This window comes from Phascolarctos cinereus, unplaced genomic scaffold, assembly GCF_003287225.1.
Source record: "Phascolarctos cinereus isolate Bilbo 61053 unplaced genomic scaffold, phaCin_HiC Scaffold_2;HRSCAF=192, whole genome shotgun sequence".
NCBI classification, from domain to species: Eukaryota; Metazoa; Chordata; class Mammalia; order Diprotodontia; family Phascolarctidae; genus Phascolarctos; species Phascolarctos cinereus.
This window is the reverse complement of record NW_027555625.1, coordinates 370,913,380-370,931,537: the sequence shown is the minus strand read 5'-3', so window position 1 is coordinate 370,931,537 and position 18,158 is coordinate 370,913,380.

Below are 18,158 nucleotides of genomic sequence, written 5' to 3'. Positions count from 1 at the left end.
CTGAGACAAAAATGAATAGCAAAGAGGAAAAAAACCCCATCTTAGTCACATTTTTTAAATGAATACAGTTTCATTCCCTTTCCCTCATGTGTAGTTTGGGGGAAAAAACCTCCTCCAACAGACTCACAAGTCCCATGGAGAAAGAATTAGGCAATTTCTCTCTCCAGCCAGAGTGGGATAGGGTGTGGGGTGGGAAATTTTACCTATAAAGCATCCATATCTCTGTTGAGTTCATCCTCTATTCTCTGGAGCCGTGCTGGCTCAGATGTCCTCTCTCCTTGTGCTATGGGAACTCAGGGATTCCTGGGTTCTGGAGTACCATCACTGAAGTTTCAGTAATCTATCTCAGGTCTCTCTATCTGGTCAGGAACTTAGGAAGAGAATTCCATTGGATCTCCAGGTTCCCAGGAGCTTCCTCCATCTCTGTGAGGTACACTGATTGGCTCACGGGAAGTGGAATCCTTATTATTCTCATGAACACTTGTGCTCTGGCCCAAGGCCTTCTGGGAAATAAAGTCCTGTATCTCTTCTCTAGCCTCAAGATACCCACCCCCATCACCTAATGCCCAGGCAAGGGTAAGTAGGTTTTTCTGCTTCTACAGATTTCCAGGAAAGGGAAAATATCTGGATCTCCATCCTCTGGGTTATAATCTTTTAAAACCGCCAAAGGGGTGCTGAAATCCCCATAAGGTCCTTAGATAACCAACTGGTTTCCCCATCCCTAAAAAAAATCCTTACAGCCAAAAGAGTGTGAAAGTCTTGGGAGACCCTTCTGTCTTTGGCCTTACTCCCTTTCTGTTACTACTGATCTCTACCTCACCCCCTCCCATCCAACCTCCTAAGTTTCCATCCTGAGCCTGGTTTGGGGTAAATCTGATCTGGGACAAGATAAATGGGTTATAAAGGGGGTCACACTTTTAAGAAGTACCAAGGTTTGTAGTTTCCAAGTTCAACTTGCATCTAATTTCACATATACTTCCTTTTGAGTTCCTAAGCCCCAAATTCAGCAAAATTAAAATTAAATTAATGCATTCATCCAGTTACCTACTGAAGTATCCAGGCTTAGATATGAAGGGTGAACTACATAGGAAATATGGGAAGAAGCAATATAGGAAACCCTTCACTGAGGTCCTAGGGGTGAAGGGGGAGGGAGGGAAGCGTGATTGAAAACATCTGTTTATCAACCCAGGTCTGAGACTACCCAGAACAGAGACTGACTCCAAACCTAAGCCAACCTGGGGCCCTAGAAATAAATTGCACCCCACTCCAATACCTTACCTCCTGGCCTTCCTGTTGGAGAAGAAGAAATCAAAGAGTCTAAGGCAACAGTAGTTTAGAAGAACCGAGTATGGGTTTCATTGTAAAGGCTGAGAAGAAAGCATACAATCTTGCTCTCTACCAGGAAGCACTAAGCGTCTTTAATCATTTTTAATGTCGGTGATTCAACTGAGGACAGACAGGGAAAATTCAGAGTCATTTCACTCCTCTATATTGAAGTCTCCATTGACAAGGACGCTAATCCTTCATTTTTCAGGAATATTTTCAAAAGAAAGTTGGGCTGAAAGTTTGCAAGTTTGGGGCTTGTGAACTCAAGAATGGATCCAGGATTAGAGGTGTAGTTGGAGGTTAGGTGGTAATAATACCTGACATTTATAACCTCTGTCCCAAAGTCCACTGGGATTGGGATTCTCTTCATATTGGTGGAGATGAATGCCCTGCCTTGTAGAGGAGCAAGGTGGAGCTGGTGAGAGATGAGAGAGCTCAAGCTTTCACCAGTCCCCTTCAAGTCCCCTTTGGGGCCTCATTAAGGTGTAAGTATTCATCTCCCTCTTTAATCAGAAGTCCTCACTTTGGCACTGGCCAAGTTTCAAGTTTTCTTTGAGCATTGAGTCAGCTGCCAGTTTCAAGAGAGAAGATAGAGAAGGTCAACCCTGTTTCAGGTTCCTGAAGGAAAAGACTCTGGGAAGACATGAGAGGAGCTGGAAGTCTCCATCATGTTCCTATTCCCAGCTTACTACTCTAGAGATTTCAGGGATTTCCCTCTTGGGTGAGATCTAGGACCTCTTTCTTGGTTGAGCTGAGTTACCTTGCTTCCAATAGGAGAGCTCCTTCCCTCTGTATTGCCCAGTATATATTCTCCTATGTATACCTTCTCTGGTTTCTCGTTTTGCTATGATTTGGATAAATAGATTTATTTTATTTTATTGCTATTTGCTATGTGTGTTCATTGTTGAACTAGAATTAGGTGGGAAAGGGGTCAAGCCTTAGGTCAAGTTTGGGATTCCCCCTTTCCCCCTAAAATGACAAAGTGATCAAAAATTAGCTTGAACCCTATGATATCCCCTAGACTTATAATATTTAAGGGAGCAGATAGGTAGAATTCTAGTCCAGTATCCCTCTTCCTCTGAGGAGAGCATAGCAAGACTTTGGCCCTGAACTCAGCAATAATTTTCTCCAAAATAACTTTACAGGCAGCTAGGTGGTACAATGCCTGGTTTAAAGTCATGAAGACCTGAGTTCAAATCTAGCCTCAGACACTTACTAGCTGTGTGACTCTGGACAAGTCACTTAACCCCTATTTGCCTCAGTTCCTCATCTATAAAAGAAAGACACACTGGAGAAGGAAATGGCAAACCACTCCGATATCTTTGCCAAGAAAACCCCATGGACAAGTCCACAAGTCCATGAAGAGTTGAACGTGACCAAATAACAAAAATTTTCCCCAGTATCCCTTCCTCTTTCCTTCCCGGAGAGCCATCCAATATAACAAATAGTATTTTTAAAGACAAAAGAAAAAAAAAAGAAAAAACTCAGCACAACTGATCAATGTAATGAAAAAGTCTGAAAACATGTGCAATGTGCAACACCTGTGAACCTCCCACCTCCGAGAAGGGGTGTCATCTCATATTTCTTTGTTTGAGTCATGCTTGGTCTTTACAAATTTTCTACATTCACTTCTATTTTTAATTCTTTGTTTTAAATTTGGAGTTCCAAATTCTCTCCCTCCTGCCCATTCCTCACCCACTAAAAAGGCAAGCAATACGACATCAATTATACAGGTCATAGCTATTTGTAAGAAAATCGATTGGCAGCCATATGGAGGATGGATTAGAGGAAAGGGACCTAAGGCAGGGAGACCAATTAGGAGGCTATTGCCATAGTCCAGATGAGAAGCGATAAGAGTCTGTCCTAAGGTGGTAGCTTTGTGAATAGAAGGAAGGAAACAGATGCAAGAGATACTGTGCAACCAGAAAGGATAAGATTAGCCACACTGGAATGAGAGATGGAGAGGAATAGAGTATAACATTGAATTTGCAAACCTGGAAGGGTGGTGGTATCTTTTATGGAAACAGAGAAGTTTGGAAGGGGGGAAAAGATAATTGTGTTTTGAACAGGTTGAATTTGAGATAGCTACAGGACATGCAGTTTACATATAATACCTTATTTGGGACTTACAGAACCCCAGGGACATAAAGGTGCTATTATCTCTTTTTTATAAATAAGAAAATTAACCTCAGAGAGGTTAAGTGATTTTTCCCAGGGCCGTACAGCTAGTAAGTGACAGAGGAAGGATTTGAATCTAAGTTTTCCTGACTCCAAATCCAGCACTCTATCCACTATGACACCCTGCCTCTAACAAAGTTTGGAGTGTTTTCCCCTAAAATTTTAGATATAATTCTATCAGTTCTCTCTCTCCCTCTCTCTCTCTCTCCCTGAGCCATACTTTCCTATAGTCTTTCTCTGCATGTTCCTAATTACAGCCATAATTAATTTTAATTAGTCACCCTCCATCAATTCCATATTAATTGATTCCATGTCCCAAAGCCATTATATTAAGAATGGGGCAGGGAGAAGAACATGCTTCTTGTATCATCTCTTTAAAAACACCAGGGGTTTGCTTGTGGAATTGTTTTTCTGACTCTCCCAGACTAGACTGCCTGGTTCTTCCATCTGTCCATGGATGGACAAGTCCACTCCTGACATCTGTGGACATTGAGATAGAAAGTCACACATGAACTAATGCTGAATTAAGTAAGCAGACCAAGTGAACAATTTGTACAATGACCACAGTAATCAAGAGGAAAATAACACTGAAAGACTCTAGCGCTCTGATCAATGCAATGACCAATCCTGGTTTCAGAGGACTGATGGTGAAGGATGCCTCTGTCTCTTAGCAGAGAGGTAGAGTATTGTAAGGGTGGCATGAGGCATATGTTGTCAGATACAGCCAACGTGTTGATGCGTTTTGCTTGAATGTGCTTCTTTGTCACAAGAAAGGATTCTGTTAGGGAAGAGAAAGATGGAAGAAGCACTTTCGTGCTCTACAAATGTTACTTCATTTGATCCTCAAAACAATCCTGAGAGGCAATTGCTATTATCATCCCCATTTTACAGTTGAGGAAACTGAGGCAAACAGAGGCTCACAGCTAGTCCGATGCTGGATTTGAACTCAGGTCTTCCCGACTCCAGGCTCAGCATTCTATCCACTGTGCCACCTACCTCATTTAAGAATGACAGGATGGGGGGGAGGGCAGCTAGGTGACACAGTGGATAGAGCACCAGCCCTGAAGTCAGGAGGACCTGAGTTCAAATCTGGCCTCAGACCAAACATTTGACACTTACTAGCTGTGTGACCCTGGGCAAGTCATTTAACCCCAACTGCCTTTAGAAAAAAAAAGACACTGATTTAAAAGTCAGTGACCTGTCCTAACCAATGTTTTGGTCAGAATCAGAGAATCCCAACCCACTATTTATGCACCCACCACCCACAGTCCCCTCACCCCAATCTAAATCAACACAGCAGCCATTCCACCCCCATGCCCTAGTCAGAAGGGTGATTAGAAAACAGAATAAGACAGAGCATGAGAGGGAGAAAAGAGATTGTTGGAACAACATGGAGACTTAGAGATAGAGATAACTAAAGGAAAGGATTCAGGCTTTCATTTTTTTTTCCAGGATGAAAATATTGAACAGGACCAGAAAAAGGAAATATTGTAAGCAGGAAAAGAAGAAAAAGAACACATTGGTGAATGATAACATGAGGAACAAGAAGAGAAGGAAGAGGAAGAAGACTTTCTTTGTGAGGCTATAATCAATGGTCCTTCTATTTAGTAGCTAGATGACAAGGTTTTAGAGGGCGAGAACTAAAGTATGTATTGTTATTTTTTGTTTCGTTTTTATTTTTGCCCTATAGAGCCTAGGACAGGACCTTGTCCCCTTCTAGGTAGGTACTCAATAAAGACTGATTGCTTTGATTTTAGTTCTCTTTATAGCCTAGTCCTTTGAATTGGAGTAAATTCTGTCCCATGATTATATCTCTGGTTATTGTCAAACTACAGAAATAGTCTCTGACACCCATTTTAAGAGGGCATCCCACCCCCACCAACTAATGTAATGACAGAAGTACCAGGTACCTCAGTTGAGGTAATCACAGAATGAATCCATAAATAGGGGCCAAAATGTAATCACAAAGTGTAAGCTAAGTGTAGATGAGGAATTTTCCTGCAACCTCACCATGTCTGAATAAATCCTTAATCACTTTGAGATTTTAGGTCTTTGGCTGTAAAATAAATAAAATAAAATAAAATAAAATAAAATAAAATAAAATAACTTCAATGCTGGAAAGAAAGAAAGAAAGAGAAAAAGAAAGAAAGAAGGAAGGAAGGAAGGAAAGAAAGAAAGAAAGAAAGAAAGAAAGAAAAGAAGAAAGAAAGAAAGAAGAAAGAAAGGAAGAAGAAGAAAGAAGAAAGAAAGAAAGAAAGAAAGAAAGAAAGAAAGGAAGGAAGGAAGGAAGGAAGGAAGGAAAGGAAGGAAGGAAGGAAGAGAAAGAAAGAAAGAAAGAAAGAAAGAAAGAAAGAAAGAAAGAAAGAAAGAAAGGAAGGAAGAAAGGAAGAAAGGAAGAAAGAAAGAAAGAAAGGAAGAAAGGAAGAAAGAAAGAAAGAAAGAAAGAAAGAAAGAAAGAAAGAAAGAAAGAAAGAAAGAAAGAAAGAAAGAAAGAAAGAAAGAAAGAAAAAGAAAGGAGGAGGAAGGAAGGAAGGAAGGAAGGAAGGAAGGAAGGAAGGAAGGAAGGAAAGAAGAGAAAGAAAGAGGGAGGGAGGGAGGAAGGAAGGAAGGAAGGAAGGAAGGAAGGAAGGAAGGAAGGAAGGAAGGAAGGAAAAGAAAGAAAAAAATGGGCTGAGCTTGGCTGCTTTGGCTATAAAAATAATGACGCCACATAGGAAACATCTTGTGATTGGCTGAGGGTGTCAGTCATGCTCCTTGGCCCATGTATAAAAACAGCAAGTCACTTTGAGTATCTTCCAGTGGTAGAAAAGTTCCAGTTCAGAATCTCCCGGTTCAGGAGTTGGATTCAGAAGTGGAGGATAAAACACATCCCCGAGGAGAATTGCCTGGGTGGAGGAAAGAAAGGGTCACGGAGAGAGGGCTTTTAGATTTTCTTTGCGCTCCTCTTGGCATTATATTGACCATGTCACTAGGGAGACTGGACCAGTAAGACAGAATGCATCCATCTGGGAGCAGATAGACAGACAGATGAGGAAAGACAGTCATCTGAGGGAAGACAAAGCTTCAGGAAGTATAGCCTCTCATAGCAGAAGAAAGTGCCAGAGACACTCCCCGCAATGGTAGGTATGTGAAGTTTCCATGAAGACAGAAAGTTCTAATACCAGAAGTTGTGAGTTATCCCCTTACCATACATGTTCCCTAGATGTGTGCCTCACTACAACCATACCCTAAGGTTGACCCCACTCTACTCATGGATCTGTATGTATTTATGGGAGAATGAGTATTGGGCTTCTGGAGAAATGTTTTGTAGCAACTATTCTGATTATACCATTTCAGTAAATGCCTTTGCTAAAAACAAAGTTACTGACATTATTAATGGGAAACATATCACTGGCAGCTCATAAGCTACAGTGTTAGAAGTAGAGCCCCAAAGAGTCAACCCTAGAATCCAAAGCGGTGGCTTCCTTCTGAGGACATAACCCTCTAATGTCAGCAAGAGTTGGGAGAGTAACCTCAGCAGGGCTGTTACCAAATATCAGATATCATGATATTTATGCTTCTTCTAGACTCTAAGTCTTATGTCCTCAAAGCAAAGAAATTCAGCCCAATTCAACTCAATAAGCGTTTATCAAGGCCTACTACGGGCAAAGAACTTATGCTAATCTCTACTGAATATAAGGTGATCTAGGACTATACCAGGGAAATTATGTCTATGCTGAATTAGGGCCCAGGAAAATGAGCTTAAACAAGCCCCAAACTATAGGCTTTGGTTTCGCCCTATCGAGAGGTTTGGTCAGCACCTTTATTCCCATTATTAGTAAATACTTTATTTTGGCTCTGTGCACTAGTGACTTTGAAGATCCCCAAGTGAATTATTAGCCCAGAATATCTTCCTGGTGTATAACCTGCCTGTTCTCCCTTTGCTAGGAGCTGTTCTTCACCAGGGAATTTCTTTCCAGATTAAGACAGTAAAGTATCTGATCCCTTTTTCTACTTCTCTGTCCATTCCCCGTCACAGGTACTACCTGTTAGGACTGCTCCTAACCACTCTGTACTCTCAGAATCTTACCAGTTTTCACTTTATCTTTAATTGATGATGTTTTGGTTGCTGTTTTCCCTCTGCCTTGCTTCTTTTCTCTAGCTTGAGTTCTCTCTCCCCAGCCAACCTCAGCCTGCCTCTGTTCCAGATCCCCCTAGGATGCTCTGCTCTGCTCTGCTCTGCTGGTCTCCTCAGAGATTTGTGGTGAGTATTCCCAAGTTAACTTTCTTTTCTACCTTGAAACCTAATCAGATAGAATGCCTGCACTTCAAGGGAAGGGGCCTTACTAGATTCCCTTGCTGCCTATTCCAAATTCTCCTGGTTTTCTCAGCCAAGACATTCCTCCTTCCTCATAGCCAACTGGAATTCTTATTACCATATCAATCATTTATTTTGCCTCTTTCATTGACAATGATGGAGAATAGCAAGTACTAATTCCTGTCCCTGGCCTTTTCCCATAAATGACCCATGGAATTGTTGGATTTGCCCTCCCCATTTCACATATGAGAAAAGTGCTGACCTGCTGGAGGGATATCTCCCCCCTCCCCCATTCCCTTCACCCCCCATCCAAGGTCACCCAGGGTAGTGGGAATGGAACCAGTCCTACTAGGAGTCGAGAATCATTATAAAAACTTCAAAAAAGTGAAACTCATGTTCTAGAATAACATCCCAGTTCTTCCAAGCTTTCCCTATGGACCATCCTAGATTCTAACACAGATCCTCAAACGAGCACTGAGCCTAAGAGAGAGAGTGTAAGGAGTAGCTCCACTGAATGTTACCTCCCCAGATCTGCTCCTCAAACCTGCCGGAAACAATGATTTCAATTTCCTCTCGTTTCACATATTCAAAAGCGGCTCTCCTCCTACCTCCATAAGCTGTTATTATGTCATAAAATCAAAAGCGGTAAGGCTCTCTGCTATTCATCTGCCCCAGCTCCAGCCTTCAACTGTATATTCTCCTCCCATGTTCCCCCACCCAAGCCTTTTCTCTCCGTCCCATTCTCTTTTCCCATCTTATCTCACTTTCAGAGGTACACTAGGACCACTGATCTTCTTCCAAGTCCCCTATTCCATAAAAGACCAACTTTTATTCCTCATCCCTACTGGTTTGATGACTGTATGATCAGTCAAGGACTTTTAATATCCTTCTTAATCACTGATCCTCTCCCATGTTATGTTAACTATGAGGGCAGATCCCATGCATTGTGAGCTCTTTGAGGGCAGGGGCTGTCTTTAGCCTTTTTTTGGAATCCTCTGCGCTTAGCACAATGCCTGGCACACAGTAGGCACTTAATAAACATTTATTGACTGATTTTCCATAGACAACCCATTGTCTCAAAAAAATCATGAGGTAAATTCATTTTCTCACTCTAGTACCATCTATATATCTATCCTCAGTCTTCCCCACAAGGGACACAGAGAATTGTCAGGTGTACTCACCCTATTTCACAGATGGAAAAAAACAAGGCATGATATCAGGAGCAAGACTGAGATTCCTAGCTCTCAGGATAGCAGTGTTTATCAGATCCAAAGTACTTTAAGATCTTTGGATACATGCTATGCTACGATGTCATATGGCATAAGTAAGGTCAGAAAAAGATTTTATTGTTCAATTGTACCCGACTCTTCATGACCTGCTTTGGGGTTTTCTTGGCAAAGATACTGGAGTGGTTTGCCATTTCCTTCTCTAGCTCACTTTACAGATGAAGAAACTGAGGCAAACCGGGTTAAGTGACTTGCCCAGGGTCACACAGCTTATAAGTGTCTGAGGCTGGATTTGAACTCAAGAAAATGAGTCTTCCTGATTCCAAGTCCAGTGCTCTATCCACTGTGCCACCAAGAAAAAGATATAGCACGTCATTAAAACAAGTCCATACGTGGAAATGTGTTTTGTATGACTACACATGTATAACCTATGTCAAACTGCTTTCCTTCTCAATGAGGGAGAGAATTTAGAACTCAAAATTTGAAAAAAAGAATGTTAAAATTGTTTTTCAATGTAATTGGGAAAAAATAAAATATTAAATTTAAATTTAAAAAACAAGTCCAACATGACATATGTAATTAAGTTGTTGATGCTTTAAAAAAAAAAAGGGAAATGGATGGAGGTGTGGACATTGACACAGATCATAATTATTTCTTATAGAAAATTAGCCATGTAAATAAATTATTATAATAAGGAGAACAAAAGAGCCTAGAAATCACCTCAGCAAGAAGACACTTGATTTTCTTGCTAAGCAGAGAGATGTAGCAGCACCAGTTTAGAACATAAACTCATTTGTAAAATCTTACGGAGGTGGATTGTGAAAGAAAGCACTGCCCCATAAGGCAGCAAAAAACAGTGGAAGGAAAGATAAGACATCATTAATTCAGATTAATTAGAGTAACCTGTCAGAATTAGAGCATGTCTTGAGGTGTTTTGGTTTTTTTTTTTATGCAGTTGTATTACTTTAAAGTACATACAGTATTTCCTAACACAGTGCAAGGAAGCTACCTGTTGGGATGCAATGTTTCCATAGGGATAGCCAGAATTAGGAGAGACATTTTCTTATTGATTTTGGTGACAGAGCAGAATGGATTGATTTGTGCTCATGATATGAGATTAAGGGGCAGTATGTGGAATTTTGAAGGAGAGAGACAGACAAATAGAGGGACCAAGAAAGACAGAACAAAGGAGATAGACACAGAGGGCGATAGAGAGCAGGAAGAGGAGGAGGAAGGGGGGGGGAGGGAGAGAGAAAGAGAGAGAGAAATGGTAGCTAGAGTCCCAACATAGCCATGCCTATACACCTACCATTTGTTGGCATTATAATTGTGACAGGTGGTACCCATGGAACATTCCAATAAGGCCCCCCCCTTTCAGTATTGAAGTTGCAGGGATAGATAGGTTCATAAGCCAGATGGATTACACTATGTAGTTTCCAGGATCTGGGAACCAAACGACCATGTAGTCAGGTATGCAGCTGTTATCGAGATAATTTTTTTCCCTTGTATTTATCAGTTTTACTTTGTTGAAGCAGCTGTGGCTGTATAATTCATCATTCATTTTTTTTTCTTTTGCTAAGTCCTGACAATTATTTTAATTAAATTTTTTTTAATTAATTTTTTAAAAAATGAAGCTCTACCTTCTCTTCCTCCTATATCCTGCCTCCAACAGAAAGATCAAGAAAAATACAAACATGTGTAGTCAAGCAAAACAAATTCCACATTGAACTTACCCAGCCCCCACCAAAATATGTCAAAATCTATACTCTGAGTCTGTCACCTATCAAGAGGTAGGTAGTATGTTTCACCATGAATCCTCTAGGATAGTGTTGGTCATTGTGTTGATCAGAGTTCTCAAGAGTTTAAAAGTTGATTATCTTTACCATATTGCTGTTATTGTATAAATTGTTCTCCTGCTACTGCTCACTTCACTCTGTATCAGTTCATAGAAGTCTTCCCAGGTTTTTCTGAAATCATCCATTTCATCATTTCTTACAGCACTCCACTATTCTGTCACATTCACAGATCATAATTTGTTCAACCATTCCTCAATTGATGGGCACTCCCTCAGTTTACAATTCTTTGCCACCCAGAGATGTTACAAATATGTCTGAATACATGGGTCTTTTTCCTCTTTCTTTGATTTCTTCAGGATATAAACAGTACAACTGAATAGCTTTGAGCATTGTTCCCAAATTGCATTCCAGAAGAGCTGGACTACTTAGTAGCCCCACCAACACTACATTAATGTACCTGTTTTTCCACAGCCTCTCCAGTATTTGTCATTTTCCTTTTTTGTCAATTTCATCAACCTGATTAGTATAAGGTGGAACCTCCCAGTTGTTTTAGACCAAGAGAATTCTTAAATCTGTTCTAGCATTCTCCAGCTGGGGTGTAGATAACCTGTTGTTAATTAACCCCTTGTGCTCCTTGTCTCCATTTTACTAAGAGTCAGGGCTTATTATAAAACATTGAACTTTTTGTTTAATTTTAACTTTGTTATTTGTAATTGAACTGTTTGTTCTTATTGTAAGACAAGCCCGTGAAAAGAGATTCCAATTTGAAAAGAGAGTTATATTTGGGAAAGGACTGAGATTTGGCATCCTATGATGCACATACCCAGCAGTGTTCTGGTAAATGCTTACCAACTGGCTGGGGTGGGGGGGTGGAGCACACATGATGTGCTTTTAAGTTTAATCTGCATGATTAACATTTTCTCCATCACTTTCTTATAGGCTAGACAGTCAACAAAGCAATAAATCAGGCCCTGATTTGTAGCATTTTCCAATTTCCAAGGTATAAATATTTGCTCACAGTGAAAATTTTAACATTAAGTTCTCATGATATAAGCTAGTTCCAGTACACCTCTTATATCTAATGCATATTGATTTTTTATCATGCTTTTACTAATCTAATGAAACTCTTTGTTCAACTATGTACATGAAGCTGAAGTGATTTGTGAAGAACTTGCAAGAGGTAATGGGGATTCTTTTAGTGAGATGAGGTACACAAGTCAATCAAAGTATAGCCTAGTCATAATTGGGCCTACACCCCCCTCCACTGCATTTGCGGAAGGCACTTGTTACAAAAATAGTGCCAAATAGTGGTCCTCTAGGATATGCTTTAAAAACTAGATAAGTGATTTATAATTAGATCCCATAAAAGCTTGAAAGCTTAACACTATTCTTTGTTTACATATCTAAGGGGTTTCTAAGCAAATGGTACAAAGATAAACTCCAACCTAGCCTGTGTGAAATTGATCACAAATTCCAAATTCCAGGGTTTGAATTAATGAGGTTTCACTACCTGTGTAAGTAGAAGGCACTTCATAAATAAAACCTACCCTATTTTCAATGTTAGAAAGGACCTGCTCTATATTCTGCGCATAAATTATTCTTATCCTGAAGCTAAAAAAACATAGTGACACTTCATGACAAGCAGAGTCAACTCTCCACTATGCATGTTCAGGTTACATCCAAGGCAGATATTTCTTCTCAGATATGAAAATGTACCTCCCTTCCATTTGTGCATAGATGGGTGCTATGAGTGTGGAACATTGCATATGTTGTTGAGTTTGACTGATGTGTTCCCTAGTTTTGCTGAACTGATTTTTCCTTTTTTTTTTTTTATTCTTTGTTATAAAGGATGGCTCTCTGGATGGGGGAGAAAGGAGAGATATATAGGGAAATGACTCCTTTCTTCTAAACTTCCATATTAATGTTGAGGGCACTATCATCTTCCCAGTCACCCAGGCTCACAACCTCAGTATCATCCTCAACTCATTTCTGTCTGTCTCTCTCTCTCTCTCTGTCTGTCTGTCTCTCTGTCTGTCTGTCTGTCTCTCTCTCTCTCTCTCTCTCTCTCTCTCTCTCTCTCTCTCTCTCTCTCCCCCCCACCTGTCTTTGTCTATCTGTCTCTGTCCCTCAGGAAGAATTCTGTGTCTGTCTCTCAGACTAGGTCTTTCCATCTCATCCGGGCTGGAAATACAGTGAACACTCACAGACCCAGTCCCAATACTGATTGGCACAAAAGCTTTGACCAGCTCTACTTCCTATCATAGGCTGATTCATCCTTTCTCTATGTACCCACCCCCACCCCCCAAACTCTGGGAGGAGGGTGGGGGCTCACCATGTTAGGGCTGGGCTTAGTGCAAACCACCTAATCTGTGATATCCCCACTGCAGTTCAGGACTCCCCATCCCTAGTGATCCACCAACCTCAGTCTCTCTAGTAGCAGACAATTTCAGTTGTGTGCCACTACTGCTGACTCCGAACTCTCATCACACCACATATCCAGTCCATTGCTAAAGTTAATGATGTCCACCTCCACAATATCTCTCCGTGTGCTCCCCTCTCTCTATTCATACAGCTATGGTCCCAGTTCAGGCCCCCATCATCTCTTCCCTTGGATGACTGCAGTAGCCTCATCTCACTGCACCAGTCTTTCCCAACTCAAACAATCCTCCAGTTAGCTGCCAAGCTATGCCATCACCCCTATTCAATAAACTGCAGCGGCTCCCTATTTCCTCCAGGATCAAATATAAGGTCATTTGTTGGGCATTTAAAGCTCTTCACCCCCTGGCTCCTTCCTACCTTTATAAGCTCCCCTCCCTACACTCTACGCTGAGCTGTTTGCATTTCTTCAAACATGTTGCTCCATCTTTCTGTGGTTATCCTCACACCTGTAATACTCTGCCCCTTCACCTCCTCTGCCTTTTAATTTCTTTGACTTTCTTCAAGACTCAATTCCCACCTTCTGCAAGAGGCCTTTCTCCCTCCCCTCAGCTCCTAGGGTCCTTACCTCTCAGATCACCTTCCACTTATTCTGTATCTATTTTTCATGTATCTGGTTTAGATAACATGTTGTCTCCCCTATTAGAAAGGAGGCTTGAATGCTTCCAGAGGGCAGGGACTGGGTTTTGTTTTGGGGTTTTTTTTTAGCCATCTCTGTATCTTAGTGCTTAGCCCAATGCCTTGGCACGGAGTAAACATTTAACAAAATGCTCGCTGTGTCTGATTGACACAAAAACAAAAGAAATCCATAAAAATATTTTTAAAAGATATTTCACCTTCAGCTGCGTCCCCACAACCTCTTCACCCAGCCTTCCCCAAATCCTGAACACCGCCCCCTGAACATTATTATTCCTTTTCCTGGTGGTTCTAGAGTGAAAATTAGTTTATTTGGAAGAAAAGCATCTTCGTACCCCCTTTTCCTTTCTCACCTTCAGCATTCCCTTCCCTAAATCCAAACCTCCCAGGGGAACAAGAGAGGAGGGAAAGGAAATGATTGTGTAAGTCCCCCCACCCCCAGCCCACCCCCAGGAGGGCGGGTTGTGAAGAACGGAGGGCTCTGCTCTGCGTTGCTGAGGCTTCCCCCCTCCCCTTCTCTGCAGCACCCACGCTCCCTCCCTTCCTGCCAAAGCCTCTTGTTGTGACAGAGTGTAAGGAGAGAGGGAGGGGGAGGACAGAAGAGAAGGGGGAGAGGAAGGGGAGGAAGGGGGATTCAGAGCCCATCCCCACACCCCTGCCAGCCAGCCTCTGGGCTGTGGCTACAGCTCCCCCTCCAGGACCAAGGAGAGGAGGGAGAGGGGAGCAGGAGTGGAAGAAACGCTGGAGTCAGGAAGGGCTGGTTGGTGGTGGTGAGCGCGGGCCCCCTGCTGACCCCCTGTCTGCCTTGCCATTTCTTTCCCAGAAGCATGAAGATGAAACCAGAAACACTGCCTATATGCGCCTCTAATAATAGCGCCCCTCACTCGGAGATATAACACGTGCTGTGATACATACTAACCGCACATCCTCTGACATGCGTGCACACACATCAACGTGCGGGCAGGAAACAACCTAATCACAACCGCTGATGCTAAACAAAGCCGACGTTGAATGAATGAATAAAGCCCTGGAGCCTTACTATGTATGAAATACTCTCCTAAGGGACACAGTGGCTGGTCTCCAGGAACTCACATTCTAATGGGGGAAACAACACGTAAAGAAGGTTTCAGCTGCAAATCAGACGGAAAGCTCCCCTGGTCCTTAGGGTACAGAAGCAAACAGATGGTAATGTCTCTTTTTTAATGATTTCCACTGATAAAATGATATTCGTTTCTGATGTTGAAATATTTGACAATGTCAAGGACTTTGATGATAAGAACTTTCTTTTTTGGGGTCTTCAAAAGATGTGGCTTCACCACCTGCAGGAGCAGTTGCCAGGCTGCATCTCCCTCCACAGGTGTTGCTGTCCAGGATGACAGCTGAGAACAATGGGCTGGAAGCATTACTGTTCCAAAGGCTCCTGGGCTATCTCCATCAGGGTCTGAGTGAAGGTGGTGGTCATGGTGGTAGTGGTAGTTTGCCTTGCCTGGGACATGCTGCTTCTTATCTCTCCCTCAATGTACCTGAGCTTCAGCTAGGATGGCTTGCCTCTCCTGTGAGTGGCAGTAGCCGGGGATAAACATTGGCAGCCATGGAACCCCCTCCACTCACTCCCCTTCCAGGTGCTACTCTCTCCTGTGAGTCAGAGATGCTACCATATGGTGGTGTGTGATACAAGAGGGCAGACACAACATGACTGCTCTGGCCCGTTCTCACTAGGAAGCAGAAAGGGACACAGTCCTATCAACATCAGTGGAATAACCCCAAAGCCAAAAGTAGGTTGGGACGATCAGGTTTTTGCTTCAGGCTGCCGAAATATGTAGGGGTCTAACAATGCTTGAACTCCTGAAGTGTAGAAAAAGCTGAACTAAACCCAACAACTTAGTTGGCTAAGAAGATTTAATTAAACTAGGTAAACACTGTTCCGTGTTTCTCCCCACCCCCCAACACGGACACACCCCAGCCTACTCTCTTCACTCCAGCACTAAATTGCCCCAGATACCAAGAGTGCTAGCTGTGGCTCTTTAGCCAGATGACATACTGCATGGACTTTGCTGAAGCTAGCCACTACCCACCACTCAGAGCCTCCAAAAACACTTCCTATATGCTTCTCTAATAATGGCACCCCTCACTTAGAGACACAACACAGGCAATATACACATATATAGAAATAACTACAGCTCCCTTGACATTCATGCACACACAGAGGCAAGGAAATACCCTAATCACAGCTGCTGATGCCTGAACAAAGTCAACACTGAATGAATGAATAAAGCCCTGGAGCCTTGGGCAACACTCCAAGGATCCAGGACAGAAAGATCAAGGCAGCTATTAGCTATAATAAATAATCAATTCAACAAAATTTCATTAAGCATCTACTAAGCGGCAGGTGCTGTACTAGATACTAAGAGATACAAATACAAAAACGACAGAGTCCCTGTTCTCAAGGAGGTTAGAGTCTACTGGGAAATCAAGAATTCTAGCCATGGTCCTAGTGGGAAAAAATGGATAGCCAAGGGAAACTAGGTTCTCTTTCAAGTCTCCAAGGAAAAGGGAAATCTCTTTCTAGAATAGGAGAGAGAGCCCTGTTATATAGAGTAAGAGAGATGGATGAGATGGTCTCTCAAACACCATCTTGGCTTGCACACAATTCCAGGATTATCAGGGTCTAAGTCAGTTTTAACCCATCCTTGAAAATAAAGAACACAGCGTTGGTACCTGAGATGGGGAAGTCTGCATGATATACAGGGAAGAGTACTAGACTTGGAGTCAGAAGAGCCTTGAGTTTGAATCCTGCCTGTGACAATTAGCTGTATGACTACAATTAAGATATTTAGTGTCTCTGAGTCTCAATTTCCTCATCTGTAAAATGGGAATAATAATACCTGTAGGATCTACATCATGATGCTGTTGTGAGAAGAGATAAAATTACATATCTATACATACATACACACACATATAATGTTTTGTTAGCCTTTAGGTGCTTTAAAAATATCATCTATTATTACTCAAAAAGACATTCTCTATGGATATGGAATACTTCATATTCTGCCTGACTCAGTTGATGAGCCAGCTGGTTTTACTGAACTGCATTCCCCTTCCCTTTCTTTTTTATTCTGTTAAAAGGATAGTTCACTGAGTAAGGAAGAGAGGGATACATTCAGAATGAAGGTGATATAAGAACAAAAGCTATAGATAAATTTATTTTTAAAGATGGTCTCTCGCCTCTTTTCTGCTAGATGGGAAATAAATAATGATGTTCCCAGCATGAGCAACAGATGACCATTCCCGAGACAGAGTTAACCCTCTCCTTCCACAATTCAGGCAACCACTAAACCAGCAATATCCCCTCAGCTCTTCACCCCCTTTGTGTGGTCCATTAAGAAACCTCCCATCTTCTTCTGATGTGCCTGCAAAAAGCCTGGCTCCAGATACACAGAGAATTTGTTGATTTGAAAACATTTTTTTAATTAACAAGCACATGGTGATGCAGGCTGTTTTGCTCTGGGTTGACACATCTAAGCCAGAATCTGCCCAACTCACTTCCCCTCTTCTCTTCCCCCATCCCCCTTCTTCCCAGGCTTGTTCTGCTACCCGAATCATTCTGGCAGGGAGAGCCCCTTCCCTTGGGCATTTGTTATTCTGCAAAGCTTGTCATGCCAACTGAACAGCTTCCTCAGGTTCTGATGGCTCTCCTAGCTTGGCCCCCCCTTTTTTTTTTTTTGGTGGGAAGGGGAAAGGGGTTGTATATTTTTTTGCTCTGCTGAGAAGAGGTGAATCTGTTTGTTCCTCTCCCTTCTGGAGTACTTCCCAGGAGGACAGTTATACTGTTTTGCATCTGCTCACAGGAAGTAAAGAAAAGCATTGAATAAGGCAAAGAATTTGGATGTGGGCTCCCTCTGTGAGGATGATTTCATTCTCTATTACTCTACCTGGTGGGAGAGTGCCATTAATATGTAGGCACTATTTTAAGAGGTCACTTCATCCAGTCTCCTGCCTCTAAACAGGGCTGTTACTCTCCCAACTCCCACTCAATTTAGACATGGGGGAGCAAAGAGATTTACTTAAAGGGCTGAGGGAAGGCTATTAATTCCACACTCCATTAGTCACCTACTCCCATATCCCAACATGGAGGTGGTTGGAAAGTCCTGCCCCAAATCTAAGCTCAAGTACTCCAATCTCTTTCTCTCTCTTTTTAAAACAAGAATTTTAAAAAGTAATTGGGGCAGGTAGGTGGTGCAGTGGATAGATCACCGGCCCTGA